At 44.0% G+C, this 17,773-nt stretch overlaps 1 protein-coding gene across 4 annotated transcripts in view; it reads left to right on the top strand.

The window, feature by feature from the left end:
• Positions 1–15,185: 15,185 nt before the first annotated feature.
• LOC139534192 (caldesmon, smooth muscle-like) overlaps positions 15,186–17,773 on the top strand; it is a 56,426-nt gene continuing 53,838 nt past the window's right edge. For 2 of the 4 annotated variants that reach the window (XM_071333085.1, XM_071333081.1), the window contains exon 1: positions 15,273–15,428. The gene's annotated coding sequence lies outside the window, so the exon portion shown is untranslated. Of the gene's footprint in view, positions 15,429–17,773 lie in introns of all 4 variants that reach the window. The other 2 variants (XM_071333084.1, XM_071333078.1) reach the window with 2 other exon arrangements.

The raw sequence follows: 17,773 nt of genomic DNA, 5'->3' as shown, positions 1-17,773 counted from the left end.
CTGCTAAATGGTTAGTTAAAGAGTTAAAGAAATAGCTACCCAGACTATTTGCATTGACCCTTTTTGCGCAAACTTTTTTGAATCATCACATAGGCTGCTGCTACTGTTTATTATCTGTCACTTTATTCCTAGTCATATGTACATATCTACCTCAATTACCTCGTACCCCTGCACATCGACTTGGTACTGGTACCCCTTTTATATAGCCACGTTATCGTTACTCATTACTTTTATTATTGTGTTTTTACTTTTCGATTATTTCCCTATTTTCTTTCTCTCTGCATTGTTGGGAAAGGCCCGTAAGCATTTCACTTTTAGTCTACACCTGTTGTTTACGAAGAATGTGACGAATAAAATGTAATTTGATTAGATTTGGCCTAGCATAAACCACAGTGTATTGCTGAGGTAAACACCTGAGATCATGATGTAATTATGGAGTGAACATCAACAGTCTGCAGAGCTCCAGGTTATTATAACAACTATAAACATACCTTCGCTACATGATATTTTAAGCAATCAAATTATGCATGAGAGTGGTTTTGCATGAGAATAGTGAAGGTTGGCGATTTGTGGGGCTGGGGATTTGTGAGTAAAGGAGAAGGGGAAATGTGCCGGTCTGAATTGTCTACCTTGACATTAAATACCTGGGACTTTATCTCGATTTACGCACAGAGCAAACAGACATTTCATATTTTGTGTTTGCTGGATTTATCTGATATGAGCAAGGTTGATTGGAATTCTGTTTATGCAGAACATGACAAAATATAACAAACACTTTGTCACACACACAAAGTGGCACTCACTCACACACACACACTCACAACGTATTGCTTATACCATAAGTGTACGGATTATGACTTAACATGTGCAATAGAGAATTACTATGCATGTGTATTCTTCTGGTTCAATGGCCTCATTTGCTTAAATGCAGCCTTTGTCTATAATATCATTGTTTTAAGAGGAGAACAAAAGAGCAGAGATGCCCTTCTGCTATTTCCTAGTAATCTGCAGAACACTGGCTCTATTGTTTTATTATGGGGTGGCGGCTCCTTACCAATCCACTAACATTTAGACCAGGGTTGGAGAGACGTTTAATATTAGTTCAGATTGCGATCTGAGCCCGTAGTTATCAAGCGTCTCAGAGTAGGAAATGGCCCCAAAATGTGGTTCTACAGTACTTTTACGCATAGGAGTAAGAGCATGTTATCTACATTCCTGTGACAAAAGTACTCATATCTCAGGGTGTATTTATGAGAGCTTGAGAGGTGTCCTAACCGGCTAAGAGTTGCCAGAAGATGGATGCCTTGAGATGACCGCAAGCGCACACATTTAGGGAGAGGAGGGATGTTTTAAAAACGTTTAATAATGGCAATTTAATCAAAAGATACTGGTTAGATAGGGATGGTATACTTTGTGACTGACCTTGTCGATGATGCCATTTCTCCACCTACTGGACGATCGTGTGCTCTCACCGCAGAGATCAAAGTAATTGGCAATTAACACTTCTATGGCAACAGGAAAAATGCAACAGTGTAACAGCGATGATTTGCGTCCATCACAGACTACAGAGCAATCCGTCAAACCCTGATGGCACTTACGGCACCTTAAATCAATCGAAGGTTCATTGATTTTCCCACCACTCAACGCCAGATTATTCAAAAACAAGCTGCTTTCATGCAAATCGCTGGTTTTCCCGGAGTTGTTGAAGTCATTGACTGTACCCACATCAAAATCATTGCCCCACACATGGATGAGGACACGTTCATCAATGGAAAGCGGTACCACAGTATTAACACCCAAGCGGTTATTAATGCAGTCTATATGATGCTTGATGTTGTAGCCAACTTTCCTGCGTCTACACATGACTCCAGAGTGCTCAATGAGTGGCCTCAATGTGCTGTTAGAGCACAATGTTGTTCCCCCTGGATGTCACCTGCTTGTTGACAAGGGGTACCCCCAGAGTAGATGGCTGCTGACCCCTTTCATACGACCTCTTCCCGGTGCTCAGCTCAAATTATATACATTTGTTGTAATGGACTTTAGGCCAAAACTTTTTTTTATTGGACTTTATCTGAGCATATTAAAAATATGAATCTACAGTTGAAGTCGGAAGTTTACATACACCTTAGCCAAATACTTTTAAACTCAGTTTTTCACAATTCCTGACATTTAATCCTAGTAAAAATTCCCGGTCTTAGGTCAGTTAGGATCACCCCTTTAGTTAAGAATGTGAAATGTCAAAATAATTGTAGAGAGATTGATTTATTTCAGCTTTTATTTCTTTCATCACATTCCCAGTGGGTCAGAAGTTTACATACACTCAATTAGTATTTGGTAGCATTGCCTTTAAATTGTTTAACTTGGGTCAAACGTTTCGGGTAGCCTTCCACAAGATATTGGGAGAATTTTGGCCCATTCTTCCTGACAGAGCTGGTGTAACTGAGTCAGGTTTGTAGGCCTCCTTGCTCACACACGCTTTTTCAGTTCTGCCCACAAATTTTCTATAGGATGGAAGTCAGGGCTTTGTGATGGCCACTTCAATACCTTGACTTTGTTGTCCTTAAGCCATTTTGCCACAACTTTGGAAGTATGCTTGGGGTCATTGTCCATTTGGAAGACTCATTTGCGACCAAGCTTTAACTTCCTGACTGATGTCTTGAGATGTTGCTTCATTATATCCACACAATTTCCCTTCCTCATGATGCCATCTATTTTGTAAAGTGCACAAGTCCCTCCTGCAGCAAAGCACCCCCACAACATGATGCTGCCACCCCCATGTTTCAAGGTTGGGATGGTGTTCTTCGGCTTGCAAGCCTCCCCCTTTTTCCTCCAAACATAACGATGGTCATTATGGCCAAACAGTTCTATTTCTGTTCCATCAGACCAGAGGACATTTCTCCAAAAAGTACGATCTTTGTCCCCATGTGCAGTTGCAAACAGTAGTCTGTCTTTTTTATGGCGGTTTTGGAGCAGTGGCTTCTTCCTTGCTGAGCGGCCTTACGGGTTATGTCGATATAGGACTCGTTTTACTGTGGATATAGATACTTTTGCACCTGTTTCGTCGAGCATCTTCACAAGGTCCTTTGTTGTTGTTCTGGGATTGATTTGCACTTTTCGCACCAAAGTACGTTCATCTCTAGGAGATAGAAAGCCTCTCCTTCCTGAGCGGTATGGTCCCATGGTGTTTATACTTGTGTACTATTGTTTGTACAGATGAACGTGGTACCTTCAGGCATTTGGAAATTGCTCCCAAGGATGAACCAGACTTGTGGAGGTCTACAATGTCTTTCTGGGGTCTTGGCTGATTTCTTTTGATTTTCCCATGATGTCAAGCAAAGAGGAACTGAGTTTGAAGGTAGGCCTTGAAATACATCCACAGGTATACCTCCAATTGACTCAAATTATGTCAATTAACCTATCAGAAGCTTCTAAAGCCATGACATCATTTTCTGGAATTTTCCAAGCTGTTTAAAGGCACAGTCAACTTAGTGTGTCACGTCCTGACCATAGTGCGTATGTGTTTTGCTTGTTTTAGTGTTGGTCAGGACGTGAGCTGGGTGGGCATTCTATGTTGTGTATTTAGTTTGTCTGTTTCTGTGTTCAGCCTAATATGGTTCTCAATCAGAGGCAGCTGTCAATCGTTGTCCCTGATTGAGAATCATATATAGGTGGCTTGTTTTGTGTTGGGATTTTGTGGGTGGTTGTTTTCTGTGTCAGTGTTTGTGCCACACGGGACTGTGAAGGTTAGTTTGTTTTGTAATTGTATATTGTTTTCATGTTATTAAATCATGGAAACTTACCACGCTGTACATTGGTCCTCCGATCCTTCTCGCCTCTCCTCGTCTGATGAGGAGGACGAAATAGACTGCCATTACATAGTGAATGTAAACTTCTGACCTACTGGAATTGTGATACAGTGAATTAAAAATGAAATAATCTGTCTGTAAACAATTGTTGGAAAAATTACTTGTGTCATGCACAAAGTAGATGTCCTAACCGACTTGCCAAAACCATAGTTTGTTAACAAGAAATTGGTGGAGTGGTTTAAAAACGAGTTTTAATGACTCCAACCTAAGTGTATGTAAACTTCCGACTTCAACTGTATATAAAATTACAAGTAAATATGTTTTTATCAGAAGAGGTGTGTCACAGCTCAAGGATGGTCTGCCGCATAATAATGGCTTGTGCAATAGACTGGTTGGTTGTTTAGCAGTAAAACAGACAACCCCATGTTGACAACATGTGAACATGTTCCTCTTCAATGTTTATTGAAAACATAAATACATTTGTACAATGAGCACTTGTTTCTCAAATACATGGTTACAGTTGTTGGTTAGCTAGCTAGCGAATTTTAACCATATTAGCATTGACATAAAATCTGTCAAAACACCTCAAAACAAGACATGGTATCAAGTACAAGATGAAACTAGCTGAAACAAGTCACTTACGATTCCCCACAGTAAATTAGGTCACAGTCATACTTTTATCTCAATAACCTAGGAGTAATTCTGAGACGCTTGATTACTAAGGGCCCTGATCCGCACTGACCAAATGTGTACGTGTTTGGAGGCGGAACTCATCACAATAATTCCCAGCATGCTTGCAATTGTTTGTTTTTACATTTACATTTTGGTCAGTCAGCAGACGCTTTTATCCAGACCGACTTAGTCAGTGCATTCAACTAAGGTAGATGAACAACATATCACAGTCATAGCAAGAAAAAATAACATTCTGTAACCGTTACTGATGATGTTATTGTAAAATGGCGCCAACAGAGAGGGCCACATGCTTCTAGTCCTCAGGAAACGTTGCAATATTTTGTTTTTATATGTATTATTTATTACATTGTTAGCCCAGAAAATCTTAAGTGTTATTACATACAGCCGGGAAGAACTATCAGAGCGATGTCAATTTACCAGGAATACGACTTACCCGAGGCGGATCCTTTGTCCGAACCACCCAGGGCATTGGAGCTGAATCCAGAGGTTGACCCAAAACAACGTTGCCACAGAAGAGGTAGACGGAACGGCCTTCTGGTCAGACTTCGGAGGCGCACACACCACCCACCGCTTCCGAGTATATTACTCGCTAATGTCCAGTCTCTAGATAACAAGGTAGGCGAAATTAGGGCAAGAGTTGCTTTCCAGAGAGACATCAGGGATTGTAACATACTCTGTTTTACGGACACATGGCTCTCTCGGGATATGCTGTCAGAATCAGTACAGCCACCGGGATTCTTTGTGCGTCGCATCGACAGAAATAAACATCTCTCCGGGAAGAAGAAGGGCGGGGATGTATGTTTCATGATTAACGACTCATGGTGCAATTGTAACAACATATAGGAACTCAAGTCCTGTTTTTCACCTGACCTAAAATTCCTCACAATCAAATGCCGACCTTATTATCTCCCAAGAGAATTCTCGTCGGTTATTGTCACAGCCATGTATGTCCCCCCTCAAGCCGATACAACAACGGCCCTCAAGGAACTTCACTGGACTATGCAAACTGGAAACCATATATCCTGAGACTGCATTTATTGTAGCTGGGGATTTTAACAAAGCAAATTTGAGAACAAGGCTAAATTCTATCAGCATATTGATTGTAGGACGTGTGCTGGCAAAACTCTGGATCACTGCTACTCTAACCTCCGCGATGCATACAAGGCCCTTCCCCGCCCTCCCTTCGCCAAACCTGACCACGGCTCCATTTTGCTCCTCCCTTCCTATAGACAGAAACTCAAACAGGATGTACCCGTGACAAGGACTATTCAACGCTGGTATGACCTTCAAGATTGTTTTGATCACGCAGACTGGGACATGTTCCGGATGTCTCAGAGAATAATAACGATTTATATGCTGATTCGGTGAGTGTTTATAAGGAAGTGCATAGGAGATGTTGTTCCCACTGTGACTATTAAAACCTACCCTAACCAGAAACCGTGGATAGATGGCGGCATTCGCGCAAAACTGAAAGCGCAAACTGCCGCATTTAACCATAGAAAGTTGACTGGGAATATGGCTGAATAGAAACAGTGTAGTTATTTCCTCCGCAAGGCAATCAAACAAGCAAAATGTCAGTTTAGAAACAAAGTGGAGTCGCAATTCAATGGCTCAGACACGAGACATATGTGGCAGGGACTACAGACAGTCACGGACTACAAAAAGAAAACCAGCCATGTCACGGACACCGACGTCTTGCTTCCAGACAAACTAAACATCTTCTTTGCCCGTTTGAGGATAATACAGTGCCACCGACGTGGCCCGCTACCAAGGACTGTGGGCTCTCCTTCTCCGTGTCCAACGTGAGTAAGACATTTAAACGTGTTAACCCTCGCAAGGCTGCCGGCCCAGACGGCATCCCTAGCCACGTCCTCAGAGCATGCGCAGACCAGCTAGCTGGTAAGTTTACGGACATATTAAATCTCTCCCTATCCCAGTCTGCTGTCCCCACATGCTTCAAGATGGCCACCATTGTTCCTGTACCCAAGAAGGCAAAGGTAACTGAACTAAATGACTATTGACCCATAGCACTCACTTCTGTCATCCTGAAATGCTTTGAGAGACTAGTCAAGGATCATAGTACCCTCCAAACTCATCATTAAGCTTGAGGCCCTGGGTCTCAACCCCGCACTGTGCATTTGGGTCCTGGACTTCCTGACGGGCCGCCCTCAGTTGGTGAAGATAGGAAACAACATCTCCACTTCGCTGATCCTCAACACTGGGGCCCCACAAGGGTGCATGCTCAGCCTCCTCCTGTACTTCTTGTTCGCCCATGACTGCATGGCCATGCATGCTTCCAACTCAATCATCAAGTTTGCAGACAACACAACAGTAATAGGCTTGATTACCAACAACGACGAGACAGCCTATACGGAGGCAGTGAGGGCACTCGGAGTGTGGTGTCAGGAAAACAACCTCTCACTCAATGTCAACAAAACAAAGAAGATGATCGTGGACTTCAGGAAACAGCATAGGGAGCACCCCCCTATCCACATCAACGGGAGAGCAGTGGAGAAGGTGGAAAGTTCCTCTGTGTACACATCACGGGCAAACTGAAATGGTTCACCCACACAGACAGTGTGGTGAAGAAGGCGCAACAGCACCTCATCAACCTCAGGAGGCTTAAGAAATGTGTCTTGTTACCTAAAACCCTCACAAACTTTTGCAGATGTACAATTGAGAGCATCCTGTCAGGCTGCATCACCGCCCGTAACCTCAGGGCTTTCCAGAGGGTGGTGCAGTCGGCACAACGCATTACCGGGAGCAAACTACCTGCCCTCCAGGACACCTACAGCTCCCGATGTCACAGGAAGGCCAAAAATATTATCAAGGACAACAACCACCCGAGCCACTGCCTGTTCACCCCGCTACCATCCAGAAGGCGAGGTCAGTCCAGGTATATCAAAGCTGGGACTGAGAGACTGAAAGAAGCAATTTATCTCAAGGCCATCAGACTGTTAAACGGCCTTCACTAACACAATGAGGCTGCTGCCTACATTCAGACTTGAAATCATTGGCCACTTTAATAAATGGATCACTCGTCACTAATAATGGCACTTTAATAACGTTGACATATCTTGCATTTCTCATCTCATATGTATATACTGTATTTTATACCATCTAATGCCTATGTCGCTCGGTCATTGCTCATCCATATATGTATATGTGTATATTCTTATTCCATTCCTTTACTTAGATTGTGTGTATTAGGTAGTTGTTGTGGAATTGTTAGATTACTTGCTGCACTGTCGGAACTAGAAGCACAAGAATTTCGCTACACTCGCAATAACATCTGCTAACCATGTGTATGTGACCAATAAAATTTGATTTGATTTGAAGTGTTCTGTTGGTTTATTTAGTAGGTTATATTATTGTGAAGAGCATCACTGCCAGTTTAATGCTTTTGAAAAGTGAACATAAGTACAGTGCATTTGGAAAGTGATCAGACTACTTGACTTTCTCCACATTTTGTTACAGTACGTTACAGCCTCTTTTTTTTTTATCTTCCGCAATCAACGCACAATATTCCAGAATGACAAAGAAAAGCAGGTTTTTATAAATGTTTGCACATTTATTAAAAATTATAAACAGAAATACCTTATTTACATAAGTATTCAGACCCTTTGCTATGTAACTCGAAAATTCAGCTCAGGTGCATCCTGTTTCGATTGATCATCCTTGAGATGTTTCCACAACTTGAGTGTAATCCACCTGTGGTATATTAAATTGATTGGACATGATTTGAAAAGGAACCTGTCTATATAAGGTCCCACTGTTGACAATGCATGTCAGAGCAAAAACCAAGCCATGAGGTCGAAGGAATTGTCCGTAGAGCTCCGAGACAGGATTGTAATTGAGGCACAGATCTGGGGATGGGTACTAAAACATTTCTGCAGCTTTGAAGGTCCCCAAGAACACAGTGGCCTCCATCATTCTTAAATAGAAGAAGTTTGGAACCACCCAGGTTTTTCCTAGAGCTGGCCGCCCTGCCAAACTGAGCAGTTGAGGAGAAGGGCCTTGTTCATGGGGGTGACCAAGAATCCAATGGTCACTCTGACAGCGCTCCAGAGTTCCTCTGTAGAGATGAAAGAACCTTCCATAAGGACAACCATCTTTGTAGCACTCTACCAATTAGGCCTTTATGGTAGTGTCCAGATCAAAGCCACTCCTCAGTATAAGGCACATGGTCAGAGTGACCATTGGATGCTTGGTCACCCCCCTGAACAAGGCCCTTCTCCCCAACTGCTCAGTTTGGCAGGGCGGCCACTTGGAGTTTGCCAAAAGGCACCTTAAGACTCTCAGACCATGAGAAACAAGATCCTCTGGTCTGATGAAACCAAAATTGAACTCTTTGGCCTGAATGCCAAGCGTCACGTCTGGAGGAAACCTGGCACCATCCCTACGGTGAAGCGTGGTGGTGGCAGCATCATTTTTTTTATTTTTTTTATTTCACCTTTATTTAACCAGGTAGGCTAGTTGAGAACAAGTTCTCATTTGCAACTGCGACCTGGCCAAGATAAAGCATAGCAGTGTGAACAGACAACAACACAGAGTTACACATGGAGTAAACAATAAACAAGTCAATAACATGGTAGAAAAAAAGAAAAAAAGAGAATCTATATACAATGTGTGCAAAAGGCATGAGGAGGTAGGCAATAAATCAGATAATTACAATTTAGCAGATTAACACTGGAGTGGTAAATCATCAGATGATCATGTGCAAGTAGAGATACTGGTGTGCAAAAAAAGCAGAAAAGGAAATAAAAGCAGTATGGGGATGGTGAGGTAGGTAAATTGGGTGGGCTATATACCGATGGACTATGTACAGCTGCAGCGATCGGTTAGCTGCTCGGATAGCAGATGTTTAAAGTTGTTGAGGGAGATAAAAGTCTCCAACTTCAGAGATTTTTGCAATTCGTTCCAGTCGCAGGCAGCAGAGAACTGGAAGGAAAGGCGTCCAAATGAGGTTTTGGCTTTAGGGATGATCAGTGAGATACACCTGCTAGAGCGCGTGCTACGGGTGGGTGTAGCCATCGTGACCAGTGAACTGAGATAAGGCGGCACTTTACCTAGCATAGCCTTGTAGATGACCTGGAGCCAGTGGGTCTGACGGCGAACATGTAGCGAGGGCCAGCCGACTAGGGCATACAGGTCGCAGTGGTGGGTCGAATAAGGTGCTTTAGTAACAAAACGGATGGCACTGTGATAAACTGCATCCAGTTTGCTGAGTAGAGTATTGGAAGCCATTTTGTAGATGACATCGCCGAAGTCGAGGATCGGTAGGATAGTCAGTTTCACTAGGGTGAGTTTGGCGGCGTGAGTGAAGGAGGCTCTGTTGCGAAATAGAAAGCCGACTCTAGATCTGATTTTGGATTGGAGATGTGTGATATGAGTCTGGAAGGAGAGTTTGCAGTCTAGCCAGACACCTAGGTACTTATAGATGTCCACATATTCTAGGTCAGAACCGTCCAGGGTGGTGATGCTAGTCGGGCGTGCGGGTGCAGGCAGCGAACGGTTGAAGAGCATGCATTTGGTTTTACTAGCGTTTAAGAGCAGTTGGAGGCCACGGAAGGAGTGTTGAATGGCATTGAAGCTCGTTTGGAGGTTGGTTATCACAGTGTCCAAAGAAGGGCCAGAAGTATACAGAATGGTGTCGTCTGCGTAGAGGTGGATCAGGGAATCGCCCGCAGCAAGAGCAACATCATTGATATATACAGAGAAAAGAGTCGGCCCGAGAATTGAACCCTGTGGTACCCCCATAGAGACTGCCAGAGGACCGGACAGCATGCCTTCCGATTTGACGCACTGAACTCTGTCTGCAAAGTAGTTGGTGAACCAGGCAAGGCAGTCATTAGAAAAACCGAGGCTACTGAGTCTGCCGATAAGAATATGGTGATTGACAGAGTCGAAAGCCTTTGCCAGGTCGATGAAGACGGCAGCACAGTACTGTCTTTTATCGATGCCGGTTATGATATCATTTAGTACCTTGAGCGTGGCTGAAGTGCACCCGTGACCGGCTCGGAAACCGGATTGCACAGCGGAGAAGGTACGGTGGGATTCAAGATGGTCAGTGATCTGTTTGTTGACTTGGCTTTCGAAGACCTTAGATAGGCAGGGCAGGATGGATATAGGTCTGTAACAGTTTGGGTCCAGGGTGTCTCCCCCTTTGAAGAGGGGGATGACCGCGGCAGCTTTCCAATCCTTGGGGATCTCAGATGATACGAAGGAGAGGTTGAACAGGCTGGTAATAGGGGGTGCGACAATGGCGGCGGACAGTTTCAGAAATAGGGGGTCCAGATTGTCAAGCCCAGCTGATTTGTATGGGTCCAGGTTTTCCAGCTCTTTCAGAACATCTGCTATCTGGATTTGGGTAAAGGAGAAGCTGGGGAGGCTTGGGCGAGTAGCAGCGGGGGGGGGGGGGGGGGGGGGCTGTTGGCCAAGGTTGGAGTCGCCAGGAGGAAGGCATGGCCAGCCATTGAGAAATGCTTGTTGAAGTCTTCGATCATCACGGATTTATCGGTGGTGACCGTGTTACCTAGCCTCAGTGCAGTGGGCAGCTGGGAGGAGGTGCTCTTGTTCTCCATGGACTTTACAGTATCCCAGAACTTTTTGGAGTTAGAGCTACAGGATGCAAATTTCTGCTTGAAAAAGCTGGCCTTTGCTTTCCTGACTGACTGCGTGTATTGATTCCTGACTTCCCTGAACAGTTGCATATCGCGTGGGCTCTTCGATGCTATTGCAGTTCGCCACAGGATGTTTTAGTGCTGGTCGAGGGCAGTCAGGTCTGGAGTGAACCAAGGGCTATATCTGTTCTTAGTTCTGCATTTTTTGAACGGAGCATGCTTGTCTAATATGGTGAGGAAGTAACTTTTAAAGAATGACCAGGCATCCTCAACTGACGGGATGAGGTCAATATCCATCCAGGGTACCCGGGCCAGGTCGATTAGAAAGGCCTGCTCGCAGAAGTGTTCTAGGGAGCGTTTGATAGTGATGAGGGGTGGTCGTTTGACCGCGGACCCGCAGCGGATACAGGCAATGAGGCAGTGATCGCTGAGATCTTGATTGAAGACAGCAGCGGTGTATTTGGAGGGCAGGTTGGTCAGGATAATGTCTATTAGGGTGCCCATGCTGACGGATTTAGGGTTGTACCTGGTAGGTTCCTTGATGATTTGTGTGAGATTGAGGGCATCTAGCTTAGATTGTAGGACTGCCGGGGTGTTAAGCATATCCCAGTTTAGGTCACCTAACAGAACAAACTCTGAAGCTAGATGGGGAGCGATCAATTCACAGATGGTGTCCAGGGCACAGCTGGGAGCTGAGGGGGGTCGGTAGCAGGCGGCAACAGTGAGAGACTTATTTCTGGAGAGATTAATTTTTAAAATTAGAAGTTCGAACTGTTTGGGCATAGACCTGGAAAGTATGACAGAACTTTGCAGGCTATCTCTGCAGTAGATTGCAACTCCTCCCCCTTTGGCAGTTCTATCTTGACGGAAAGTGTTATAGTTGGGTATGGAAATCTCAGAATTTTTGGTGGCCTTCCTAAGCCAGGATTCAGACACGGCAAGGACATCAGGGTTGGCAGAGTGTGCTAAAGCGGTGAGTAAGACAAACTTAGGGAGGAGGCTTCTGATGTTGACATGCATGAGGCCAAGGCTTTTTCGATCACAGAAGTCAACAAATGAGGGTGCCTGGGGACATGCAGGGCCTGGGTTAACCTCCACATCACCCGAGGAACAGAGGAGTAGTAGGATGAGGGTGCGGCTAAAGGCTATCAAAACTGGTCGCCTAGAGCGTTGGAGACAAGGAATAAAAGGAGCAGATTTATGGCCGTGGTAGAATAGATTCTGGGCATAATGTGCAGACAGGGGTATGGTGGGGCACGGGTACAGCGGAGGCAAGCCCAGGCACTGGGTGATGATAAGAGAGGTTGTATCTCTGGACATGCTGGTCTCAATGGGTGAGGTCACCGCATGTGTGGGAGGTGGGACGAAGGGGTTATCAGAGGTACGGAGAGTGGAACTACGGGGTCCATTGCAAACCAAAACAATGATAACTAAGATAACTAGCCTGAACAACAGTATACAAGGCATATTGATATTTGGCAGAGACATACAGTAAGGCATAAAGTGATTGCAGGTCTTGATTGGGAGAGCTAGCTAAAACAACAGGTGAGATAACAGCAGCTAGTCAGCTAACACAGCAACAGCAGGTAAAAATGGCGACGACTAGGCAGAGAGGGTCGGATTAACTACACACAGAGCCTGAGTTAAAACACAGAGCCGACAGATAAAACACAAGTAAACAGAATGGAGTACCGTAAATTAATGGACAGTCCGGCAGGCATCAGCTATGTAGCCAGGTGATCATAGTGTCCAGGGGGCAGCCGTAGATGGAGCAGGGAAGTCGCCGCTAAGCTAGCACGCGGTGTTTAAAGTTAGTAGCCCTGGGGGGTGAGTCTGCTCAGACGAAGGGGGTCTGCTCAGACGGAGGCCGGTTGAGGGTACAGCGGATGGGGTATTCGTCTGCAGACCAGATGTGGACGTGTCGACAGAGAATCCAGGCCGGATGGCGAGAGAGAGGTTGTGATTGTAGAATTGTGTTTGCTAACTGATGCTAGCTTCGTAGCAGTGGCACTAGCTGTGCTAGCTGCGTTAGCTGCAGGCTAGCTGTGAGGATCAGAAGTAGTGGCTCAGGGATTACGGCAGGGATCCGGCGTTGTTGTCGAGAGACAGTCCGATGCTGTTAAATTGGTGAGTAATATCCAGGCTAATAACAGGGCTGGTGTCTGTGCCGAAAGTAAAAGCTGCTAGCATCGGTTAAAAATGGCTAAGTAGCTTGTAGCTGGTAGCTTGTAGCTGGTTAGCTACTGGGGGTTCTTGAATGTGTTCCACAGTTCCAACGGTAAAAGCTGCTAGCATCGGTTAAAAATGGCTAAGTAGCTTGTAGCTGGTATCTTGTAGCTGGTTAGCTACTGGGGGTTCGTGGATGTGTTCCAAAGATAAAAAATTATAGCGATTCCGTACCACATTGGGTGAGGTAGGTTACCGGAAGGTATAATCGAATTGAAAATCGAAAAGAGATAGAAAAAAAATAATAAATATATACAAGAAGTACGAAAAAATACAATGTGCACGAGAGCACTAAAAAATACACGTCTACACTGCTACGCCATCTTGGATTCATGCTGTGGGGATGTTTTTCAACGGCAGGGGACTAGTTAGGATCGAGGGAAAGATAAACTAAGTACAGAGAGATCCTTGATGAAAACCTGCTCCAGAGCGCTCAGGACCTCATACTGGGGCAAAGGACAACGACCCTAAGCACACAGCCAAGACAACACAGGAGTGGCTTCAGGACAGTGGCCCAGCCAGAACCTGGTCGAACATCTCTGGAGAGACCTGAAAATAGCTGTGCAGTGACACTCCCCATCCAAACTTATTTTTTCCTCCCTTTAATTAACTAGGCAAGTCAGTTAAGAACAAATTCTTATTTTCAATGACAACAGATTTTTACCTTTTCAGCTCGGGGATTTGATCTTGCAACCTTCCGGTTACTAGTCCAACACTTTAACCACTAGGCTACCTGCCGCCACTCAACCTGACAGAGCCTGAGAGGATCTGCAGAGAAGAACGGGAGAAATACAGGTGTGCCAAGCTTATAGCGTCATACCCAAGAAGACTTGCGGCTGTAATCGCTGCCAAAGGTGCTTCAACAAAGTACTGAGTAAAGGGTCTGAATACTTATGTAAATGTGATATTTCCATTTTTTATATATAAATTTGCAAACATTTCTAAAAAACTGTTTTTGCTTTGTCATTATGGGTTATTGTGTGTAGATATATGGGGGGACAATTTAATCATTTTCTGCTATAATGTAACAAAATGTGGAAAAAGTCAAGGGGTCTGAACACTGTCTGAATGCACTGTACACGTGACGGATGGGAAAAATAATGAACATTATGTTGCAATCTTCAGTTGGCTCCTCTTTCCTATAATAAGAGGTTTGGAAAAGTATTCTTGTGCTTACCCTGAAAACATCTGGAAATGAAGTATTTTCAATGTCCAGACAATATGTATTTTCACCTTTCATTTAGCACCTAAAATGCACCTGATGTCAACATCTGGAAAATACGCTTTTCAACTTAATTTTGCTCAAAATTTGTTGACAAAAAAAGGTCACAATGGACCAGAATGATAAGAATGACATCTCAACCAAATTAATCACACAAAAATGTAGGCTATTACATAACTGAATGAGTAAAAACGTTGTCTATAAATTTTTAAAGGTGCCCTGCAATACACGAATGTGTAAAAAATCGCACTTTATTACCTGGTTAATCCCAGCATGTATCAGAAGAATGGGGGATATTTTGAGTCCTTTCTAAATAGGTTTTACGCTAGTCTCTAAGTGTTTGTTTGAGCAAACGGCCGCCTTTTTCGCCAAGATTAACATTTCATATGATCTTTCCTGACAGAGGATTTTCTTTCAGAGGCCCCTTGAAGGATAACCAAAAAAAGGGTATTCTGCAAGTGAGTTTTGGCTGCTTCGATTTTTTGTGCTATTACTTTCAATGTCGGCATTTATTTCTTCACTTTTTTACGAAGTGATGGACTGAGTTTTTGACTTTTGACATCGTGTATTTTTTTTCACTGACAAGTTTGGCCAGAGTGAATTTTGAAATACATAGGTTTGGTAGCTTTTGGACCAGACTACGGACAATGCATAGGGCTCTCCAGCTGTAAACATTATGAGAGATGTGTGCGATTATGTTTTGAAGGGAGGGGCTTACGCTTTGTAGTAGCCTATTATTGAATACTGTGGAGCAGACCGATCCGAAGGCCGATTCTATCTCTCTACATTGACTGGCCTGCTTCGTGGTTGTTTGCTAACCAGGTGAATCAACAATAGTTTACTTTGTGAACTCAATAGGTAAGTTTCGCGCCTCCGAAATTGTTTGTGTTGTTTATCCAACTTGGTGAAATGTGTGTAGCGCGCACGAACGTAGTGCTTATGTTGACAACTTGTGCAATGCTCTTTTGGGGCTATGCAATGCTGCAATTTATTATGTAATTTTAAAACGATAGATTTTTACAGCAAACTGCACAACCAGCAGATTCCTAATTACTTTTTCAAAAACGAAATTGAAACTATAAAGAATTAAAGAGTTCATGTAGATTATTTGTGCATGGCAATGAAATGTGGTTGTTCTCGAAAATAATATGTTTTATTATATGGAAAATCACTTTACAAAACCTATTACCGATCTGGATGTGAATTCTGGAATGTCCCCTCAGTCCCTACCCGCCCCATGCCATAGATTCTTATCAGACAAATATGAGGCAGTCTCCAAACTCATGGAGAGGGATGGGAGCCAGATCTCTCTCCATTATAATAGACAATACATAGGCTGCATATTAATTGACAATTTCAGGTAATGTGGCATGTGATGATTTAATTATGCTTTTGATTGGTATTTGCCAGTGGGCTAACTTATATAAATAATTACGTTATGAATGCATTAGTTTTAACTTGATAATGCCTCAATGAAAAACAAACAAAACAACATCCTCCTTTACACAAAATAAAGAATTTTCCACTTAAAAGCATTTTCCTTTAATTTTCTGTCTACCCAAAATATATCCCCAAATATTTGTGGGGAGCCTTTGCCAGCACTGGACATTCTCCAACAGTAAACTATGGCCTTTGCGCTGTGGTGTGGGATGTTACTGTCTCTTGTAGATGAATACTAGCTGTCTTCAATTGCCTGAGCCAAGGGATGTCATGAAAGCAAAGGATCCGTCAGGTCCTCTCCACTGGAGGTCTAAATGACAGCCTTGGCCCACATCAGGGGTAGGCTTAACCATCTGCATTGGGTTGGCTAGAATCCTTATCCCTATTTAGATCTAGCTGATGCTACACAGCACCAGTTGAGCCCAGTTAAACCATGATTCATCTGAGTAATCAACTTGATATCTAAGTTTATCAAAGCAACAGGAAACGCTGAGGTTATAACTGGCTTTAGGAGGCCACTCACTGATTCAACACTGTCCAAACAGTGTGTGGTATTCCAAGAACCTTGTCTCTCTCTCATCGGAGCGCGTTGTGGTACAGTAAACCATTGCAGTGAGATGCAATAACTCCAAAATGAATCCACCCAACTAGTTTGAAGGAATCATGTCCTGTGCAATCCCACCATCACTTGAATCCCACCATCACTTGAATCCCACCATCACTTGAATCCCACCATCACTTGGGCCAACCAGCCAACCACCTCTTTTTATTTCAACGTAGTTTATCTCAGCCTTCCGTTTGATCTCCGGTTGATTACAAAGCAGTTACTGTGAAGTGAGTGAACGGTAGAGAAGGGGGTTAGGGGGCTATGGAGCTGTAGAATTCTCCAAGCTAGACAGCACAGTAATTGTCCATGAAGCTGTATCTGATAACACTGCGGTGTTTGGAAAATATGAGGGGAATGCCTTATAAGGAACAGATTGAACCTGCTGACAGACGATTGGAATAGCCTTTGGAATGCATAACAGCCAGGCTTAGTTTTTTCGTCTCTTTCTGCCTTTTTTTTTTGCCTCTTTCGTCTTCTTTTCTTTAGCGTATAAAGAGCCTGGGTAATGCGCTGTGCTGTGCGGAGAGAGAGAGGGAAGGGGGGTCTGAAGGTAATTCTGCACAGTGATAACAAGGGTTTGGCATGGGCTAGGGCCCGGGCAGGATGTAGGGAACACTGCCCAGGGTTTCCGGAGCCTGGTGTGCCCTGTGTAGTACAGGCTGTAGTTCCTCTGCTCTCTCTGCCCTTCATTTACAGACTGTTTCAGGATCAGTTCTTCCATAACCGTAATCATGACTCAAAAAGACATAAAGATGGCTTCAGACCAGTGGTGAAGGGAGGAGAATACACCCTCAAGGACCAGAGAAGGGAGTTTAGGCCTAGTTGGCCGAAGGTTGGACCTTTGGGATGGGACTTGGACATAGACTTGAGGCTTGATCCTGGAGCATGCGATAGATTGTGGCCAAGGGCAGGGCTTAAATGCAGCCTTTGGATTCACAAACAATATAGTAGATCCCCCTTAACTGTACTAGATAACTTTTCATTGCTCTCTGACTGAGCTGAGCTACTCGTGTTCAAGGTCCCCGCAGGTGTGAAAACACACATTCTACTCTGGAATCAATACCACTGTCTTCAGGGTTGAGAAGCTGATGAAGTTATTGAGGACGATGTGAATCCAGGCCCTCTCTCTTTCAAGGAGTGCCTGGAGACACTGTGG

This window comes from Salvelinus alpinus, chromosome 11, assembly GCF_045679555.1.
Source record: "Salvelinus alpinus chromosome 11, SLU_Salpinus.1, whole genome shotgun sequence".
NCBI lineage: Eukaryota > Metazoa > Chordata > Actinopteri > Salmoniformes > Salmonidae > Salvelinus > Salvelinus alpinus.
The sequence above is the reverse complement of the archived record's forward strand: the minus strand, read 5'-3'. Positions and strand labels throughout refer to the sequence as shown.